Genomic DNA, 19,058 nt, shown 5'->3' with positions numbered 1-19,058 from the left:
ACGGTGATAAATGAATTACACAAAAATTGGAAGAGAATTCGGAAAGAATGCCTGGCATGTATAAAACTAAAAGAAGGAATAAATTTCAAGCTCTGAGCCTCAGCCATAAACTATGACTGAGGAAGGATTTTGTGTTCTCAGTGCTTGGCACAGCCTCTGACACATCATAAATACCAAATAACCTTGGTGAAATACATACTAGTAGGATGAACATGTGATCATTTGGAGGACTGATGAGAAATAGGGTCGCCTAGAGTTGAGACACCAGACTAACGTCTCATGTTCTTTAAAGCGGAGGTTGACAGACCAGGGGTGAGAATGGGAAAGCACTGAAGGCAACCCTAAGGTTTTTTAACCTCCCCCCATTGGCCCAACTGATAATTATCAACTAGGGATGAGCCCGTAGGGGACATTTGGTATTGTCATGACTGGAGTGGAGGGGTGAGGTGCTATTGTCTCTAGTGGGTAGAGGACAGGCCCCCACAACAAAAATTATGAAGCCCAAAATGTCAGTTAGTGCTAGATTAAGAGAATCCTGGCCTAACTGAATGGACTCTTCTGCTCTTTCTGGCAAAGTCCTATCCATCCTTCAAAGTGCAACTCAACAATTGTCTCTTCCGAAGAGCTCCATTGAACTACCTCCTCCTTACCTCTCAAGAGAGTGTGCCATGAATTAAACAGTTACTATTTACAAGACACCTTGCTAAAGGCTTCACATAATCTCATTGAGCCCAGGCCCAAGAAAATATGAGGCAGCTATTACGATTACCATTTTACAAATGAGGAAAATGAATTGTAGACAGTGTTAAGGAATAGAACCAGGCCACATAACTAGAAGGTAGTAGAGCTAAGATCCAAATGAGATGTCAATCCTGCTGTGATATGTGTCGCACAAGTACAGAGGTAAGACCTATTTGGTGGGGAATAACCATTGTTGCACTTTTGAATCAGGGGAGATACAAAGATTCATGGCCAGTCTATAGATCCACCCACAAAAATGAGCAGGGATAAGGCAAAGAAGCTTCTATGCTGAGACGGACAGTGGATGCCCTGGATGTACTCAAATAGAAGTGTCCAAATGGGATAGAAATAAGTGGTCAAAATCCAAGCAAATCAGAATAGGTGAGTTTAAATGATGTAGTCATTAAATACATAGGTGAAATGAAAGGATGAATAAACATAAGCTATGGCCCAGTGTTCTAGCATGCCATGAAGACCTCACAGGCCATCAGGGGGTTGATGCTCAGTCTAAATGCAAAGAGACAGGAGACACAGGGATGGGAAGCCTGTCCACAGGCTGTAGCTCAGGGACAGGCTCTGGGTGGGGGTCTGGCAAGAAAGATGCAAAGTCCTGGACCAGGAGGAGGCAGAGTGCACCTGCTCACAAGAGCATACCCAATTACGAGAGCCAAAGGTGGGGACAGGAGGAATGGGCAGGCATGGAGCCTGGGAAACAAGGGGAGACCTGATTCCAAACTTTGAGTATTATGTCAGGGAGGGAGAGTAATCAGGAACAGCCTGATAATTAAGTGGGCTGGATGCAGGCGAGGCCACGCCACCGGTACCGAGAGCAGGACTGAGCTCTAGTTGTGCAAGACAGAAGGATGGTAAAACCCGGAGCCAGGTTGGGCTGATGAGGCTCTTGCCCCTCATCTGGAAGTAGTGAGATCAGTCTTGGCCTCCAAGTCAGAGTTCTCAAGACATTTAGGGGGGAAGAAATAGATAGACATAGCTTATGATGTAGAGAGAAAAAAAGAGTTATAAGGCCTGAGAGGAGAAAAAAATAAATATAGGAAGATGTTAATGTATCTCTAAATGTAATAGAAAAGTTTTGTACTATTTGGGCAACTTTTCTCAAAATCTGAAATTACTTCAAAAACAAAGTCAAAGTTCTCTCATAGCTCTTCCCATGTCGGGTAGAGTGTCCCTCTGTGAATGGGAAAGGTGCTGTCCTTCATAGTTTTCAGCCAGGTTGAGGATATCCTGAGCATGTCACCCAGTGGGTTGACCAGGTTGATGCCCAAGGGCTCAGAGTTGGTCCCACCATTAGAGAGAACCCCAAACTCTGTCCCTGTATGCCCATCTACACAGGACTATGCAGGCAACAAGCCCCTATTTCTCTTAGAACAACACAGCTGGGACCACTAAATTGAGTGATGGACACTACATTAACCAGAAGGCTAGTTACCCAGGAAAAAAACAAAACCCATCAGGGGTCTCCACCCAAATAATCCCGTCCCTAATCTCTCAGCAGCAATCTCCTTCAAAATCTTTTAAAACTTTTCCCACTGTGAATTAACTCTGTGTGCTTGAAAATATAGAAGAGTATATTCATATTCCATTCCATGTGACATTAGGGGGCCCTTCTCAAGTTAAGAACCTCTTCCTGGCCACGCATTTGTAAGCAGCAGCCAAAAAACTGGCCTCCTACACAGAGGGCTGAATCTGCCTATTTTTCATGTGGCCTGGAAACCCCACTTATATTTTGACATTAGAGGCAGTTATGGATGCTCTTAAACAATACATTTTCTAATTCTTCCATCTGATGCATTTCCAGCCAACTCTAAGTAGAAAGGAGGAAAAAGCTGATTACACAGGACCAGTAGCTAGAATCATTTAAGCTAAATTAATAGGGTCTATAAATAACTTTGTCCTTCCTTTAAAAAAAAAAAAAAAGAAGATGGTGAGGTTAGCCGAACAATCAGAGGAATGGCCTATTTCCCCCTTCAGGTTGTCAGAACCTGAAGCAATCTCAAATTAGCTTCAGGGAAAATGTAATAACCCAGGGCAGTATGCTGAATGCAGAGTGGGTGCAGTAAAGGTCTAATAACCAAAATTCCATCACAACCTTTACCAACATATTTGTCCATCCTGCTTTCCGTAGCTACTCACATGGCATTCTATTTGGTTTTAATGTGATTTCTTTACCAGTAGACTAGATTTTAGACTTTGTGTGTTGAAGTCATTGATTTTTTTTTCTTACTTTGAATAATTTGTAAACCCTAACATAAAAAAGATTTCTCATGGAACTTTTAGAAGAATATATCAGCTGTCCTTGACTTTGACACCATAGATTGATTTTAAGAGGCCCCATTATTTTATGTACCAACCAGAAAGAAAAACACTACCGATTAAACAATGATACGATGTATTCTTGTCACATTGAATTTTATCATATGGAAACTGAGGAAGTTCTCTTAGATGTATTTAACACAGATTTTTATCATATATTACTGTGGTACATATATATAGATAAAGGATATCTAAACTACATCGGTGAATGTGTATTCCTAAAAGCTCTTCGTGTTCAGAGTCTGACTCTTGGGATTACTTTTGAACTCAGAGCTGTTGATGTTCATGCTTTTCCATACAGTGTTGCTGATGCACTACAGCTTAGAAATAATCTACAACAGAACTAAATTGCTTTGGTGTTTAATCCTTAGCAATCAAGAAGAGCTAGAGCACCTCCTTTCCCTGCAACCATTTGGTTCCTAAGGGTTAAAAGAGTGCTCCCTCCAACACTTTCTTTGGAATTCCCTTCCAAGCGGCTGTTACAGTCATTTTGCAACTTAAAAAAAAAAAAGATTTTATTTATTTATTTGAGAGAGAGAAAGGATGTGCCCTGCATGCACAGGAATGGGATGGGGGCAGGGAGGAACAGAAAGAGAGGGACAAGCAGACTTGCACTGAGTGCTGAGCCCCATGTGGAGCTCGAGCTCACAACCCTGAGCCGAAATCAAGAGTCATCACTTAATGGACTGAGCCACCCAGGTGCCCCAGTACCTCTTTTTTTGGGGAAGAAGATTTTTTTTTCTTTCTGTTTTCATAGTTCAGGCAATGACAAATATAACCATTGTGGTCTGGCCATCAGCAATTTTTCAGCACTATTGATTGCAAAGTACAACCAAACACAGAGACATTCAAATTTGCACCTGAGAACCAACCAAATACGGTATATGGTTACTGGACTATCTGAGCTGGAAATGTGTTTCCTGAATTGAGAAGACTTTCTCTTTTCAATTGTCACCTCAATGGAGAATTGAAACCCAGAGTTTTGCTCTCTTGATTTCTTGGCAGACACCTTGAATTGTTTCTGGGTTCTTTGCAGGGAGCTCCTGCCCCCAGATTTTTCATCCAAAATGTGAAGAAGATATTCATTCATTTGGGTAAATCTTAAGCGACACGGATGGCTAATTTATAGCGTGATAGGATGTCATGAATTAAGATATCCCCCCAGAGCCTGGTAGGTGCAGAAGCGGAAATAATTTTCACAGGGTGATTGGATGCCCAGAATAAGTTTGGATCATGACCCCCTGGCCCTCCCACCCCCAAGAGATCAGGTGCCCACGGGAAGTGGTCTATGGAAACACCATGAGCCACAAATGCAATGAAGACACGGGAGAAATGAGACAGGGCACAAAACAATGTTTACTTCATTTATTCCTTCAGCCAGTCAATCGAATAACAAATATTTACAGAACCTCTAATAAATGCAAGATGCAAGCATTGGTGCTTCTCCCACTTTTGACCCATATCCATCTTCCATCAAAGACACAGATGGCTGCCCCGTAATCCCTTTACTACTCTTTCTTCCAAATCCTACTCTCTGATGTTTTAAGGACAGAAAGGCTAACACAATAGCATATGATCAAATATATCTATGCATTCCTTCACCTACATTAACAAAACATTTCTTAGGGAAAAACATTCTACCAGAATGCCCAGTGTACTCCATGTTTATTCAGCTCTAGCTTTAAACGTCTTTAAAATCAGGATTTTGAGAATTTTAGTGACATCGCAGGCTTCCCACCAAATTAAATTTGCATGACAATGTGTTTCAGATCCTCCACAACCAGACAAATGCTGCTTATATTAATGGGAATTAAGGTTATTCATCCAAACAGCTGAAAATTGCCCTGGTTTTACTCTGAAAGACTTTGATAGATATCCTTTTATTCAGTTATTTCTTCTAGAAATGACCCAGCATTGAAAAAATTAGGCACTTTGTTATTTTTCCTTTCCAGCCCAGAAACTAGGTTATTGCTTCCCATACTCCAGATCAGAAATACCCGCTGATTTTTTTTTTTTTTAAAGAAATGCTTCTTGCTTCCCTTCACTGTAGTTGTATAAATCATTGGTGCTGTGCTGGATATAGGCCACCTCTATAGCCTGCTGAACAAATGATTAGACACAGCATAGGGTGTGCTGGGTTTGCTGTGAAGTGAGCCCCCTGCTCACAGCACCAGTTAGGAGACTGATTTGACTGTTCTGTTTTCCTGAATTCTGGCCACTTGATATTAACTTGTGAAAGCCCGTGTTCCTCTCATGCATTGTTTTTGGTCCTGGCCAGACTCTCCTGCTGGCTCCGTGGTAGGCCCACTGCTGGTTGACCAACCGGCCCTTGTCAGCCCCCTTCCAAGTTACCTCTTTGAAGCTGTCTCCATATAACGTCTCGAGAAGTCATTTTTTTTCCTTGAAGTTTTCTTTGTTTTGTTCTCTGATGTTGAAGCATCCTAAAATAGTTAAATTGGCTCTTGGTCTGTTTATTTATCTTTGAAGCAATCTTAAAAAGCTCGATCTGCCCTTTCAATTTGAAACTTTAAAACACCCAGGAGCAATCATGGCTTTTATTTATTCAGGTTTCTTCTTTCGGCTGTGTCAGTAGACACAGAAACTAGAGGATGGGATCTCCGATAGGCTGAGGAGGCTGAGACTGGAATGGGGACGTAGACGGTACCACTGAGAGGCAGTCACTGGACATGCACTTGGCGACTTACATACTAGGGCGTGTGCCAGCTTGGAGGGGACTTGGAAGTCCACGTCTGCTGACCTTGCCGAGCTAGGCTGACCTCTCCACGAGTTGGTGGAATCCCAATAAGGCAAGTGATGCACAAGTAGTCAATCATTCCAAACCATTTTTATGGCAAAGGTAAAGACAGGATGTATTTCCCAAGCTGTTTAAAAACCAGCAAATCAGCAAAGGTCTGCTAACCTTTGATCAATATTTACACATTCAAAGAAGTCTTCAGGTACATTAGTTATGAACCCATCAACCTAGGAAATCTGTTAAACAAGATTATGGATTTCTTGACAAGCACTCTTATCCAGCAGTTTCCTGCAGCAATCATCCTGTTCATTTGCTACCAGAGAGATGGCTGGACAAAGGGACTTGAGACCACATCCCAAAGATTATTTGCCAACTGCTGGGTTCTGTGTGCAAAGGCTTATAGTCAAGAAATTAAATTCCTTGGACAAAGAGAAGAAATAAAAATGCTCCTAGAGTAAATACACTAAGAATTCATATCTAAATCCTGCAAGGCTGGCTATGTTCTAATTTTATCCTCTTCTGTTACCTACACTTTTTAAAGGTGGGGGGGCATTTATTATTTTAGTTTATGTGCAAACTCTAATTCCAATATGAAATCAGTGAAGCCATTTAAAAATCAAAGTCAGTGTTAACAAGATGATCTATTTCATCCCCCCAATAGAAGCTAATGAATCATTGTGAATTTATTGTGGTAGAAAGACAGTGGCTGCTGGCAATTATACTGATGAGCAGAAATCCTCACAAGTGGGTACTTTAAAGCAATTATTTTCCATTTGGTTCTAAAAAAGCCTCTGAGTACAACTAAGCTTTGATTACCTGGCATCTGAAAATATACGTTCTCAGAGGGGTATTTGCAATGATTATTTCAGGGGAAAGAGAGTAAACAGCTACTGTTTGTGAAAGCTCAGTTGTGAGCCTCTTTAAAGTTTAAAATATGAATTGTGCAAAAGATGGAGCTCTGACTTAACTGACTAGCACAGTATTATGTTATGTTGCCAATTGGAAAGAGTCAAGAACTTACCAAGTTCCTGAGGACCAAAAAGGAGTTTGAACTGCATTCTCTCACAAACAAACTTCTTCAAACTCAAAAGCCAGTGTCATTTTTGCTGACAGACAATCCAGCCTCAAGCCTAAATCTTATTCCTCCATTTCTTTTCCTTGGCCCCTTCAGGGTCACAAAGAATGAGGAACCCAAGAATGACAATGGTACAGACCTCACCCATAAAAGCGGATTCCATCAAGGGAGGGAAGCCAAAGGTACTACAAAGAGGGAATCAGGTGGAGGGAAATGCAGTTTATTTTTCAAGTATAGAAAGTTTGGTGGTTCTTATAAAGAGGTATTGTGCCCCTTTCTGTCTAATTCAAGCTTATTGGTGCCCAGTGGAAGTCAAAAGGCCATATTTTAAAAGGAGCGAGGAATGTGGACCAATCCAAGGTTAAAGGCTATGTGAAACAAGTGCTGAAATCTGTAAGCTCAGCTTGTAACTCCAGATCTGGAGAAGGTGGGCACAAGTACAGATAGACATAATCAACTTTTTCACTGGCCTTGTCTTGGGCATGATTTTTCCCCAAATGGGGGAAATATTAAAGAAAATGCAAGATAAGAAAAGAGGCGGTGTCCTGGATTGTGCAACCAGAAGTTACCACAACCAAAATCATCACTTTAATGACCATTTATAATTGCTGGGCCCATTACGGTTCAATGGATGGCCACCAAACCTCATGGACTATGGCGTCAGGCCCACAAATGGAGTCACTTGTCCAATTTCCCACAATTAACAGATTGCGGAGCTGGGGCTAGCTGCTGAGTGTTTGTGCTCTGTTCTCAATTTGAAAATAACGCATGTTCATTTTGTAGAAAGTAGAAAAGATACTCTATTTCAAAATCATAGCTCCAATTCCCAGAGAGATGGTTAACATGTTATTAATTTCTTGACTTTTTTACACATTGCTTTGCCTACTTGATGTCATTTTGTTCTGCTTTAAAATGGCATCATAAACATTTTCCATATCCTTAAAAGCTACACGTGAATATCATATTTAATGGCTGAACATTATTTCAAATATACTACTTCTTCCTTTGCAGTTCCTTATGGCTGAACATTTAGAAAGTCTTAATTTTTTCACTATCATACATTATAAATTATCCTACAAAAACATCAGTGATTGAATTTCTGGCCCTAAAGATATGAACATCTTTTAAACTCTTTACTCATATTCCCAAATTACCTTCTTGAAAGTTTGGAACACTTTGCACTTTCAAGAGTGTCTGGCGTGTCCGCTTCATGAACACATCCCAATACTGGGTATTCCCTTTAAAACATCTTTGTGTATTTAATTAGTACAATTTATATCTCACTTTCATTTGTAAGTTTTTTTTTTTTAAAGATTTTATTTATTTATTCGACAGAGACAGAGACAGCCAGCGAGAGAGGGAACACAAGCAGGGGGAGTGGGAGAGGAAGAAGCAGGCTCCTAGCAGAGGAGCCTGATGTGGGGCTCGATCCCATAACGCCGGGATCACGCCCTGAGCCGAAGACAGACGCTTAACCGCTGTGCCACCCAGGCGCCCCTCATTTGTAAGTTTTGATCATGAAAAAAGGCAAATACTTTTCCCACATATACTAATTATTTGCATTGTGTCTTCGGTAAAGTGAGTGTGCATGGTTTTTGCCCATTTATTTATTGGAGTCTCGGGTTTTTCTCATTGATTTTTTAAGATCATGTCTGTCGTGCTTAGTGCTGGAACCCTACCACTGTATGGGACAAAATTAAAATTAATTGAATTCCTTCTTTATAAATCAATATTATTAGGCATTTTCATATTTGTTGTAATGACTTTTCTTTACCAACTTTTAATTCAATGTGTAAAGTCTAAACTCTTCAAAATAAGTTGAATCCTTGCTTTCTCTTTTGCCAATTTTCCCCTTTGGTTTAAGTAGAGAAGGTCCTGCCCAAGGTAGAGCCCAGATAAATAAACTCATTTTCCTTCTAGGCATTTGCTGGCTTAATATTTAGTTAGTTAAGAATGATCTGGAACTTATTTTATTATGGGAAAATAGTTGAAGACAACATTTTTGTTTAAAAGCAAATAACCTAAACTCACTGTATTACTATATAACCCTTTCCTTTCCCAAAGATTTTTTTAATAGATCATTTTCACATATTTAATTTATATATACGCTAAAATATCCCTTTTGGTATTGTTCTGTTTCTTTGATCCCTCTGAAGATGCTTATGGTTATATCACATTAAGCAAAATATTATAGCTTTATACTTATTTAATATCCTGCAGTAATGATTTAACTCATTAATAACCTTTTTCATATTAAATATTATATATTTTTTCCACATAATTTAAAAAATATACTTTTAAAAATAAAGGTTAAAAAATCTTGTTAGAGGGGCACCTGGGTGGCTTAGTCAGTTAAGCATCTGCCTTTGGCTCAGGTCATGATCTCAGGGTCCTGGAATGGAGCCCCGAGTCCAGGGGGGAGGTGGAGGGGTTGTCCCTACTCAGTGGGGAACCTGCTTCTCCCTCTCCCTCTGCTGCTCCTCCTGCTTGTGCTCTCTCTCTTTCACAAATAAATTAAAAAAATATTTTTAAAAAATCTTGTTAGAAAAACACATGCATTGCTTTTTTTTTTTTTTAAAAAAAAGATGAAGACAAGCAATATATACATTCAACCCCAATTCACCCCTTCCACCTCTATTCTTGGTCCTCACAAGAAACTAGATTCCATGCTTCTAACAGTTTGTGTTTTTAATTCATTTGTTAATTACCTCTAAGACTCAACACTTATGCTAATATATTTTACAATTTATCTACTCAAACATTATCAACTTCCAAGTAAATGAGATAGGTTTCAACTCTGTAAATCTCTCCCTAATTTCTCTATTGTATTTAATCCACTATTACAGTTCCTCTCTGTTACCTTTGCAACTTTAAATAATATATTTTAATATTTGTCCCTTGCTCAAACAAGTAGAGGTTTTCTCTGGATTTCCTTCTTTGCACAATAAAGGGTTTAGAGTCCTTATCTATTTCCACACCTATCTTCCCTCTATTTCCCAACTTCTCTCATCTGCACACTTATGTTCTATTGCCTCATTTGTTAAAATTTGCATTTTTGCTGATGCAAAGGGTCTAAGAAGAATCGAGTATCCAACAGAAATAGAGCTGCATTTGCCATTCTCCAGAGAACGTGAGTTGCGTGATCTCCAGTGATGGAGTCTCTGAAAAACCCCTAACAAGCCTCCCTCAGAGGAAAAGGGAGCTCTCACCACCTGCCAAGTCTAGAGAGCCTGGGAGCAACACCACAACCAGCCAGAAGGAAGCATTCTCTCCTCCACCCCCTTTTCTGATCTTTGACAGGTGACAGTCGTCAAGGGAGAAAAACTCTATTATGACAAGAAAGAGAAGCCATAAGATTAAAGCAAAAAGAAAGTTTGAATATTATATGAGATTGTGGACTTTTAAAAACTGAGACCGTGTCTTGTGATTTCTAGTGACAGAAAACCTTCCCACATTCCATAAAAATTACCACAACCTGCCCAACGTTTCATCCAGGAAGGGAAAGGACTGACACTAAAGACCAATTTCAATGGAAAGAGAAAGAGGGAAAAAGTTATTGTATGATTATTTTCTCTAAGTTTATTTACAGCAATGATCGCTTAAGGGTTAGAATTCAGATGAGAGGTTGGAGTACCTGACTTTTTTTAGGGAGGGAGGAAAAGAAGGGTAGAGGGAGAGGGAGAGAGAGAATCTTAAGCAGGGAGGGTCCACCCCCAGCACGGAGCCCTAAGCGGGGCTCCATCTCACCACCCTGAGATCATGAGCTGAGCTGCAATCAAGAGTCAGACACTTAACCAACTGAGCCACCCAGGCGCTCCAGTATAACCCATTTCAACCCTATAGTTTTGTTTCTCATTTTCAAATTTATCTTTGATTGATACCTACATTATTTCAAGTGTATAGGTAAGACTGTATATAAGAGATAAATGTAATTTTGAAAAGAATATATAAAATATTTTAATTGAATCATAATTTCTTCCTAAGTTTCCATTAAATTTACTTTAGCTCCATGCCTAATATTTTTTAGATGACCAAGGATTCCAAGTTTCTATGCCCTTTGAAAAAATTCTAAGTCATATAAAAACCAATACTGGAAATTTACTAGAGGAGCTAATTTTTTTTAATCCTCATTGCATTTCCCATTTTGGTATAAATACTTAGCCTTGCTTATTTCTTTCATCATCTCTATGAAAGAATTCTGTATAAAGACTTTTAAACCCACATATCATCCGTGTGCATTATTTCTCTCAACAATAGAATCTATAGGAAAGTACGTTATGAGGTGTGACCACAACTTGCTAAGGATTGCTAGTGAACAGATGACCATTTGTTGGTTGGAGTCACTGTAGCATTAGAATGACCATCAAAAATACCATTTTCACTTTAGGTTTCTTTTATTTATAGAATCACTATCCTCTGGCCCTCTGAACAACCCTTTCTTATCCTACCCCTCACACTCTGCTTACACTTTCTGCTTTTCAAAAGGGATTTAAGGCACCTTAAAATAAATTGCATGTACACAACAAAGTTCTAGAAAAAAATAATATATCAAAGATATAAGAAAGAGTAGGAGAAAGCAAAACTGCTAAGTATGAGGTTTGACACAATTATTGTGATTGCCTATTCAATTTTGCTCTGACTTTCTTCAGAGGCAGAAACCCAATATGTTGAGTACTTCTACTTATTTGTTTAATGAAAGCAAACCAATTTGGAGAGAGAAAGAGAAGGAGTCAGAGAGAGATCTAGAGAACACAGGTACATGCATTTCTTTCCTAACTATAAGTTCAAATGAAATGGTATACAGAGAATGTTAGGCAATGTGTCTTTGACCCCAATTATCTACCAAATACAAACAAAACCAAAGATATAACATTTAAAATCAATTTAGTGAAGGCGGTTGTTCAGGGGATAAGGTAATATGAAACGACTATGTAACTTTCTAGCGCTTTGCCCTGATTCAAGGATAGGGTGTGGATTACACAGAAAGTGAGTGGAAACCATGTTTTTTAGGCTGTTTTACTTATAAGGCACTGATCTGGTAGAGTTTTAAGAAGGACTTGGTTGGATCAAGATCAAGAACTTGGGCGAGAGTCTTGGGAAACAGCATTATTTGTTATATGCAAGCTGTATGTTCAATACCACATTGGTGGGTGGCAAAGCTAATACCACTGGGCCATAAGCCATACCTTGAGAGACAAGGGAGGCATGTCCACTGTATTCATAAGTGGAAGTTCTATCATCTTCCACGTATCTCTGAAAATATATTGATTTCTTTCTAAGTTTTAAGTCAATAAAGTTGCATTAGTCTGACAAGGACATATGTTTCTAACACTCTTCTATGAAAAGGCTTATAATTCAAGTCCCTCAAGACGAAAAGCTTTCTTTCCAAAAGCAAGTTTATGTCTATTCAAACTTTGGAAGCATAAGTATAAATTATAAATATTTTTCAAGTGTGCTGTTCTTTCTCTAAGTTAAAAAAAAAAATCTCCTTAGCTCTTTGGTATTTTAGCATTTCAAAGCTTTTAAAGCCAAACCCCCAATGTAACCTGCCTTATTAAAAAAGAGTTCATTTGTTTTAAAGTGTTATGATTGTACTAATGTATTTTAAAAATCAATTAAACTTAATCTAAACATCTCAAGAGAGAGGGAGGTTTACTCCTTTTTCATCTAAACTCAGACACAAAGCCCTTCAGTGAATGCATTTTCAATCTGTGCTGGAAATATGTAATGTCCAGGCAAACTGCTTAAATGTCATCCAGCAAAATGCAAATCCAGCATATAGTTTGGAGGAACAAATGTTTGAAAGTCTAACGCACCCAGATTAATGGCGAGCCTTAGCTATATACAACAATGTCATTATGCCAAGAAAGGATGCTAGCCAGATGAATTTGCAGAATAACTTGGAAAACTTGATTGGAGTTTCTTGGCTAAGAATGAAACATATAACCTATCAGGACTCTCTTTAAAATAATTCACCAAATTCCAGAAAAGGGTTTTACAGTAAACTCTGAAAGGAGGTCACAATCATGTTTTGACAGCTGCATCAGAATCGGATAAAACAAAATTGTTTACTTCCTCTAATATGCCCTCAGCGGTCTAAATAGTTCCAATAGGGAAAGGAGAGTAAAAAATTTAAGCTCACCAAACAGGGCCATCCTAATAGATGAAGACAATTGCACCAATTACATCTGTTAAGCACTTTATTCTACTAAAGTCATAATCTCCCCACAAGCAAAAAGTCATTTCCCCCAGTAAATCTCTTCACTGACCGTCTTTGCTTCTATAACCCGATTTAAATATCTGAGTGTCTTTGCAAATCTCTCTCTCACTTAATGAATTCCCAAGCAGATGTTGAATCCTTATTCAATGCACTGTAACATATACTAAGGAAGAATCAAAATTTGGCACAAGATACATTTGTACAACAACTAGCAGTCTGGGTAAACAACTGCAAACACCAGGAATATCATTATATGAAACAAAACACATAAGCATGTGGAAAAAATGAACAGATTGAAAATAAATATCAAAAAAGTAGTTGTTATAATGTAGGGCTATAGATGATCTTTTTTTGTATTTTCCAAAAAAACATATAATGAGAATGTATTAATTTTGTGAAACAGAGAATATCTTAAAGATTGCCTTACAATATAATTGGGGAAGAAAAACCAAAGTGCACAAAATGAGTCAAAAACATTCAGAAGTAGCACACACCAATACGTGAAGAAGAACATGCTCACTAATAAATTCCAAACTGTAAAGTAAGAACCAACCACTGGGCTAAAGTTGGTTCCATGTGGCTTCCTGAAAAAAGTGACGTTCTGGACTCTGGGAAACCAAGTCATCCTGCAGCAGAGCATGATAAATTCATGAGGACGCCCGAAAAGCTGGAGCAGATGTAATAGGAGTTTGTAAGAATGCTGAGTGTCTACAGGACGGAAGACAATTGGCTACACACTGCAAGGGGATGTAGGGGGGGAAATGACATTTTTTCAAAAGCAATTGGGTGGCAGGAAAATCTTTGTGCCAGAAATTATATGACCTAAATTTTTGTGTTGGTCCTGTCATTTTCATGACTTTGAGTAATTCACATGGATTTTCAGAGTCTCAATTTCCTCCTGAAAAATGATAACAGTAATTATATATAATCTCCCACGTTCCTTTGTTATTTTATTTATTTTTTTATTGTTTTTTATTATGTTCAATTAGTCAACACCTTCCTTTGTTATTATAAAGGTCAAATGATATGATGTTTCTGACTATGAAAATGTCAAGTATTCCTTGTATGAAAAGGGTTTTTATGAAGAACATGTTAATATGCATCCGTCAGAATTTCCCTGTGACCCAGGCCTTACCTCTTAGACTTTCCATACACTCTCCCAAATTAACTGTATTCATACTTATGACTTCAACCACCAACTGTCTGTAATGCTGATGGCTTTAAAATCAGAATTTCTAACTCAGGTCTGACTACTTATTAGATATTTCCACATAATGATTGAAGTGCACTTAAAATCAACACTGCCAAAACTACTGACTACCCCTCTTCTAAAATCTGCTCCATACGTGGTTATGATGTGTCTGAGTCAAATGCAAGGTCAACAGGATCTCTATCCTGGGTCAGGTTCTGCAAGGGCAGACTCTGAGATGAAGTTTATGACCACTCGCAGAGTCAGGAAGTGCTCCCAGGAGAAAACTCTAAGGGGAGAAAGGGAAAGAGGAAAATGAAAAAGAGGAAGCCAAGCAACTGTGTGATTTCAGTAGAAGATCCAGCCTCAGCCTGATCCCAAAGGGACAGTGTGCATGACATCTCTGGATTTGTGCCACCTCAAGGCAAGGGAGCCGAGCGTCCACATTCCTGTACAGTCTTTGGTTATAAAGCAATATCAGGGTCATCCTGTGGAGACATAAGTTCCCAGGCACTTCCAGCTCTCTATACATGTGAGTCATGGGGCTCAAGAGGCTGTTGAGTAGTCTTTCAACAAGACAAAAAAACATGGAAATCTGGGGAGGGCAGTAGCGATCCATGCGGATGTGAGTAGGGTTGGTGTGGTTAACATCCTCTGAAATATCCAATCCAGAAGCCTATGAGTTACCCCGGAGTCTTCACTCTTACTCATCCTGTGCATTGTACCAGTCACAAGTCCTGGAGCAATCCAGTATTTCTCTCAAATCAATTCTGACCACTCTTTTGCTATCCTTTGAGTCCTCATCACTTCTAGCTCAAACTGGAGCAGCCTCCTATCTGACCACGATGCCTCTTCTCAAAACCCCCACTGAACTAAACCACTAAACGATCCTCCAAAGGAGAGGGAGACTGATATTTCAAAATACGTAAGTGGATTTGATTTGTGACACCCTTAATTAAAATCTTTAAAGATTTTATTGATTGATTGATTGAGAGAGCGTGCATATGAGATGGGGAGAGGCAGAGGGAGAGAAAGAATCTCAAGTGGACTCTGCACTGAGCGTGGAGGCCAACACAAGGCTTGATCGCATGCCCCCAAGATCACCACCCAAACTGAAAGCAAGAGTCAGACGCTTAACCTACCAAGCCTCCCTGACGCCTCTCTTCCCATAATTCTTAAGATGAAATTAAAACTTCTTAGCTTTGCACACCCAGCCATTCATGCTTTGGCCTTTAATTACCTTGCCAGCTCAACAGTTCTCAAACCTTTGTTCTCAGGACCACTTACACTCCAAAAACTTATTGGAGACTCCAAAGAGCTTTGGATTATGTGGGTTATAACTACTAATAATTACTGTATTCAAAATTAAAACATGTGCTTATTTAACTTTGTATTAGTGTTGAGGTAGAGGCTTCCCTTGGTGCAAAACCCACCAACAACCTGCTCACAACATACAGGGACCTAAGCCCCTGAATTCAACACCACTAGAATTGGCCTCCTCAGCCCCCATACCTCCATGGGGATAGGATTATATGTCTTTCCTCCCTTCCTCTCCCTATTTCTGGAGCAGAAATGTGCAGATTTGGGAGTCTGACATACCTCCAAAGGCACAAATTGCATCTAGGCCTCTCACATCAATTATAACTCCATGGGCCTCTTCCCATTTATGACTCTTGAATTAGCACATTACACTCTTTGGTGTAATTATACCACAGCACCTAGTTAAATCACTTCATCAGCCCTAATCCCCTAGATTTCCAGTCCGACTTATAGCAGAGTTGTCCTCTGCCTCCCCATCCCACAGACTGTCAGCACCCCCATGCATGCTTCTTGCAAAGCATGAGGAACTTCTTATCCTAATCATCAATAATCTTGTTTATTCTCTCCCCCACTCTTCAGTTCCTTGAAGCCAGATACTGTGGCTTAGTTGAGTTTTTATCCTATGTGCCAACTCATCCCTATACACGGCAAATAGGAGGCAGTCGACAAATATTTGTTGATAAATACTTGCTAAATGTTTGTCAATAAATGTCACATTGTAGTGTGTTAGACTAGAATCAGCATTGGGTACAAGGGTAAAGTTGTAAAAAATAAGTTGAGAAAGGAAATGGGAGGCACCTCAGCAAAGAGTGTTTGTTTGTCTTTTGGAAAGGGGATAAGCCAGAAGAATGGAAACCAATTAAAAGACTAATGATATATGTACACAAGAAATATTAGAGGCCTAAAGAAAGTTAGTAAAACTGGAGAAGGGGAGAAATAATTGAGATGGACCTAGCAGGTGGGTTAGATAGGACAATGTTCTCAAGTGTGGTGGTGAAGAGATAGAATGAAGACTTACACACATTTGCAAGGAACTAAAAATGAAGCAATATCTGGTCACAAATTTTTTGGTTATGAGAAAGCACGTAAGTATTTGAGAGCTTGATTTGAAATTTGGTTCTACTATTTCAAAACTATGTAATATAGGAGAAATTTCTTAAACTATCCAAGTTATTTTTTCATAAAAATATTTAAAATTTATCACTAAACCTCATACATTATGGTGAAACTAGGTATTATATAAATAACAGCTATCACAGTGCCTGATAAATTATAGTTCTTTGTCTACTGTTTGTTTTCTTTTTTTTTTTTTAAGATTTTATTTATTTATTTGACAGAGATAGAGACAGCCAGCGAGAGAGGGAACACAAGCAGGGGGAGTGGGAGAGGAAGAAGCAGGCTCATAGCGGAGGAGCCTGATGTGGGGCTCGATCCCAGAATGCTGGGATCACGCCCTGAGCCAAAGGCAGACGCTTAACCACTGTGCCACCCAGGCGCCCCCTACTGTTTGTTTTCTTGCCCTATTTTGCCTTTCGCAATTTTTTTTGATGTCTGCATGTTTTTGAACTGAGGCTAGAGAGAGAGTCAGTAGAGAACATCGTTAGACACTGTACCTCTACCATAAATGGCAAATGATGAGTGTCTTTCAGAAACCCTGGATGTTGCATTTAGATGAACACAAAATAAAATGAGGGGCTTTGCTAAATTATGGGTGACTCTATGCCTCTAATCCTTTTTTATATATTCTCATCTTCTCTTTTCTCCCCCTCATAAGACATGCTTACATTTCAAACTGAACCAGGAATTATTCATTGAAGACCCTAGCCACTTCAGGCAAACAGCAGAGTTGCACTTCCAGACGCTAATGAGGAAGACAGCATTTACTTTTTTTTTTTAATTGGTTTGTTGCTTTTTCCTCTAAGGCTAAGATGAATGCTCAAGGGCTAAAAGGAGTATTCCATCTCCCAACATAGTATCTCTCCATGACACTCCCCATAGGCTCTATCTGGCCCCTGTGACTATCTGGCTCCTGTGAGTCATTTATAGTTGGTCAACCTTCCCACGCCGCAACCACAGGAAATAACCCATGGGCACTCTATCCTGTTACGTGTTCTTTTCCAACCCTCATTCTGTCTCCCTCATCCCATCTCTTCTCATTCATTCAGTCAGCCTCCACACCAACCAAAGCAGCCATCCAGCCATGCTCAGGAAACTAAAATTTTGATATATACACATGTACACAGGTCCTCATGCATTTCTGTATCTGAGAATAAGGCTAAATATCCTAAAAAGTGATTCAATTTTTCAAACCTTTATATCAATAATAAACATAGAGACAGATGCCTTTCCCTGATCACATTTTGAACAGCCTTTTTTTCTCATTACCAACTCCTTTTTGAAGTTCTGACATTCTCAAACACCATTTGTAATTTCAAGATTTAAAGAGAGGAAACACATCATTTTTTCTTAACGTGGAACACATAGATCCCCTTTTGTGTTCCCAGAAGGAGCGCAGAGAGAATGATCTTTGCCTGGAATTATTTTTGCCGAATATGTTTGTTTAATGGTGTCCACAATTTAGCTTTTGAAGGCAGCCATCTCTTTTCTAGATTGCTGGATGCTTAGCTGGATGGATTGTACAACCAATGCCAGTGTGTCCTTAAAAAAGACATGACTTTGAACATCAGAACACTGCACGCATGCCATAGCCGTAAGCAATGAATAGCTATTACTGAATTCGAGAACAATCTTGTTTGTCAAAGGTAATGATATATGAAGGTAAGTAACTCCCCAAGCTTTACTTAAAGAATATTCATTTTCTGAAATGTGTCATGCTTGAAAGGCTTTCACTCATGAAATTCAAGTACCAACATCTATTACTAACTGAAAGAAAGGTTGTAACAGCCAAGGAGAATTTAATATAGTAAATTATTTTAGTTTCTAATAGAAGTTTAATTATGAGTTTAATAATTTGACCAGTGTCCATTTCCTTTTACTTAGTCTAAGTTAGGTCTTTGTAGCACATAATTACATACAAGAGTCAAGCATTCTCCATTATTTAAGTAATATGAATTTACAAGAAAGGACAGAAAAAATATTTTGCATTTACTATGCAAAAAACAAAAGAGAAGAAGCAAGGACATCTTAGAACAGTGTGCTGACGCCATAGTCCTTTTAGATATATAGATCTTTATGACACTCAACTGGCCTAGGACTTGAAAATGAAAAGACAAAGCTTCCTATATTCCTGTATTTATCTGACTTTACAAATCAACTGCATCTCAAATTTCTTCCAGAGTGATTATACAACAGCTAATTTGGAAACATTCCTGGGAATAAAAAGACAACATTTAGCATAAAAAAATAACCTGATGACTTAAATTTTAAATGCTCTAAATTTAACCTAGTCACTAATTTGAAAGAGACC

Source organism: Ailuropoda melanoleuca, chromosome 1 (genome assembly GCF_002007445.2).
Source record: "Ailuropoda melanoleuca isolate Jingjing chromosome 1, ASM200744v2, whole genome shotgun sequence".
Classification (NCBI taxonomy): Eukaryota; Metazoa; Chordata; class Mammalia; order Carnivora; family Ursidae; genus Ailuropoda; species Ailuropoda melanoleuca.
This window is presented reverse-complemented; position numbering follows the sequence as displayed.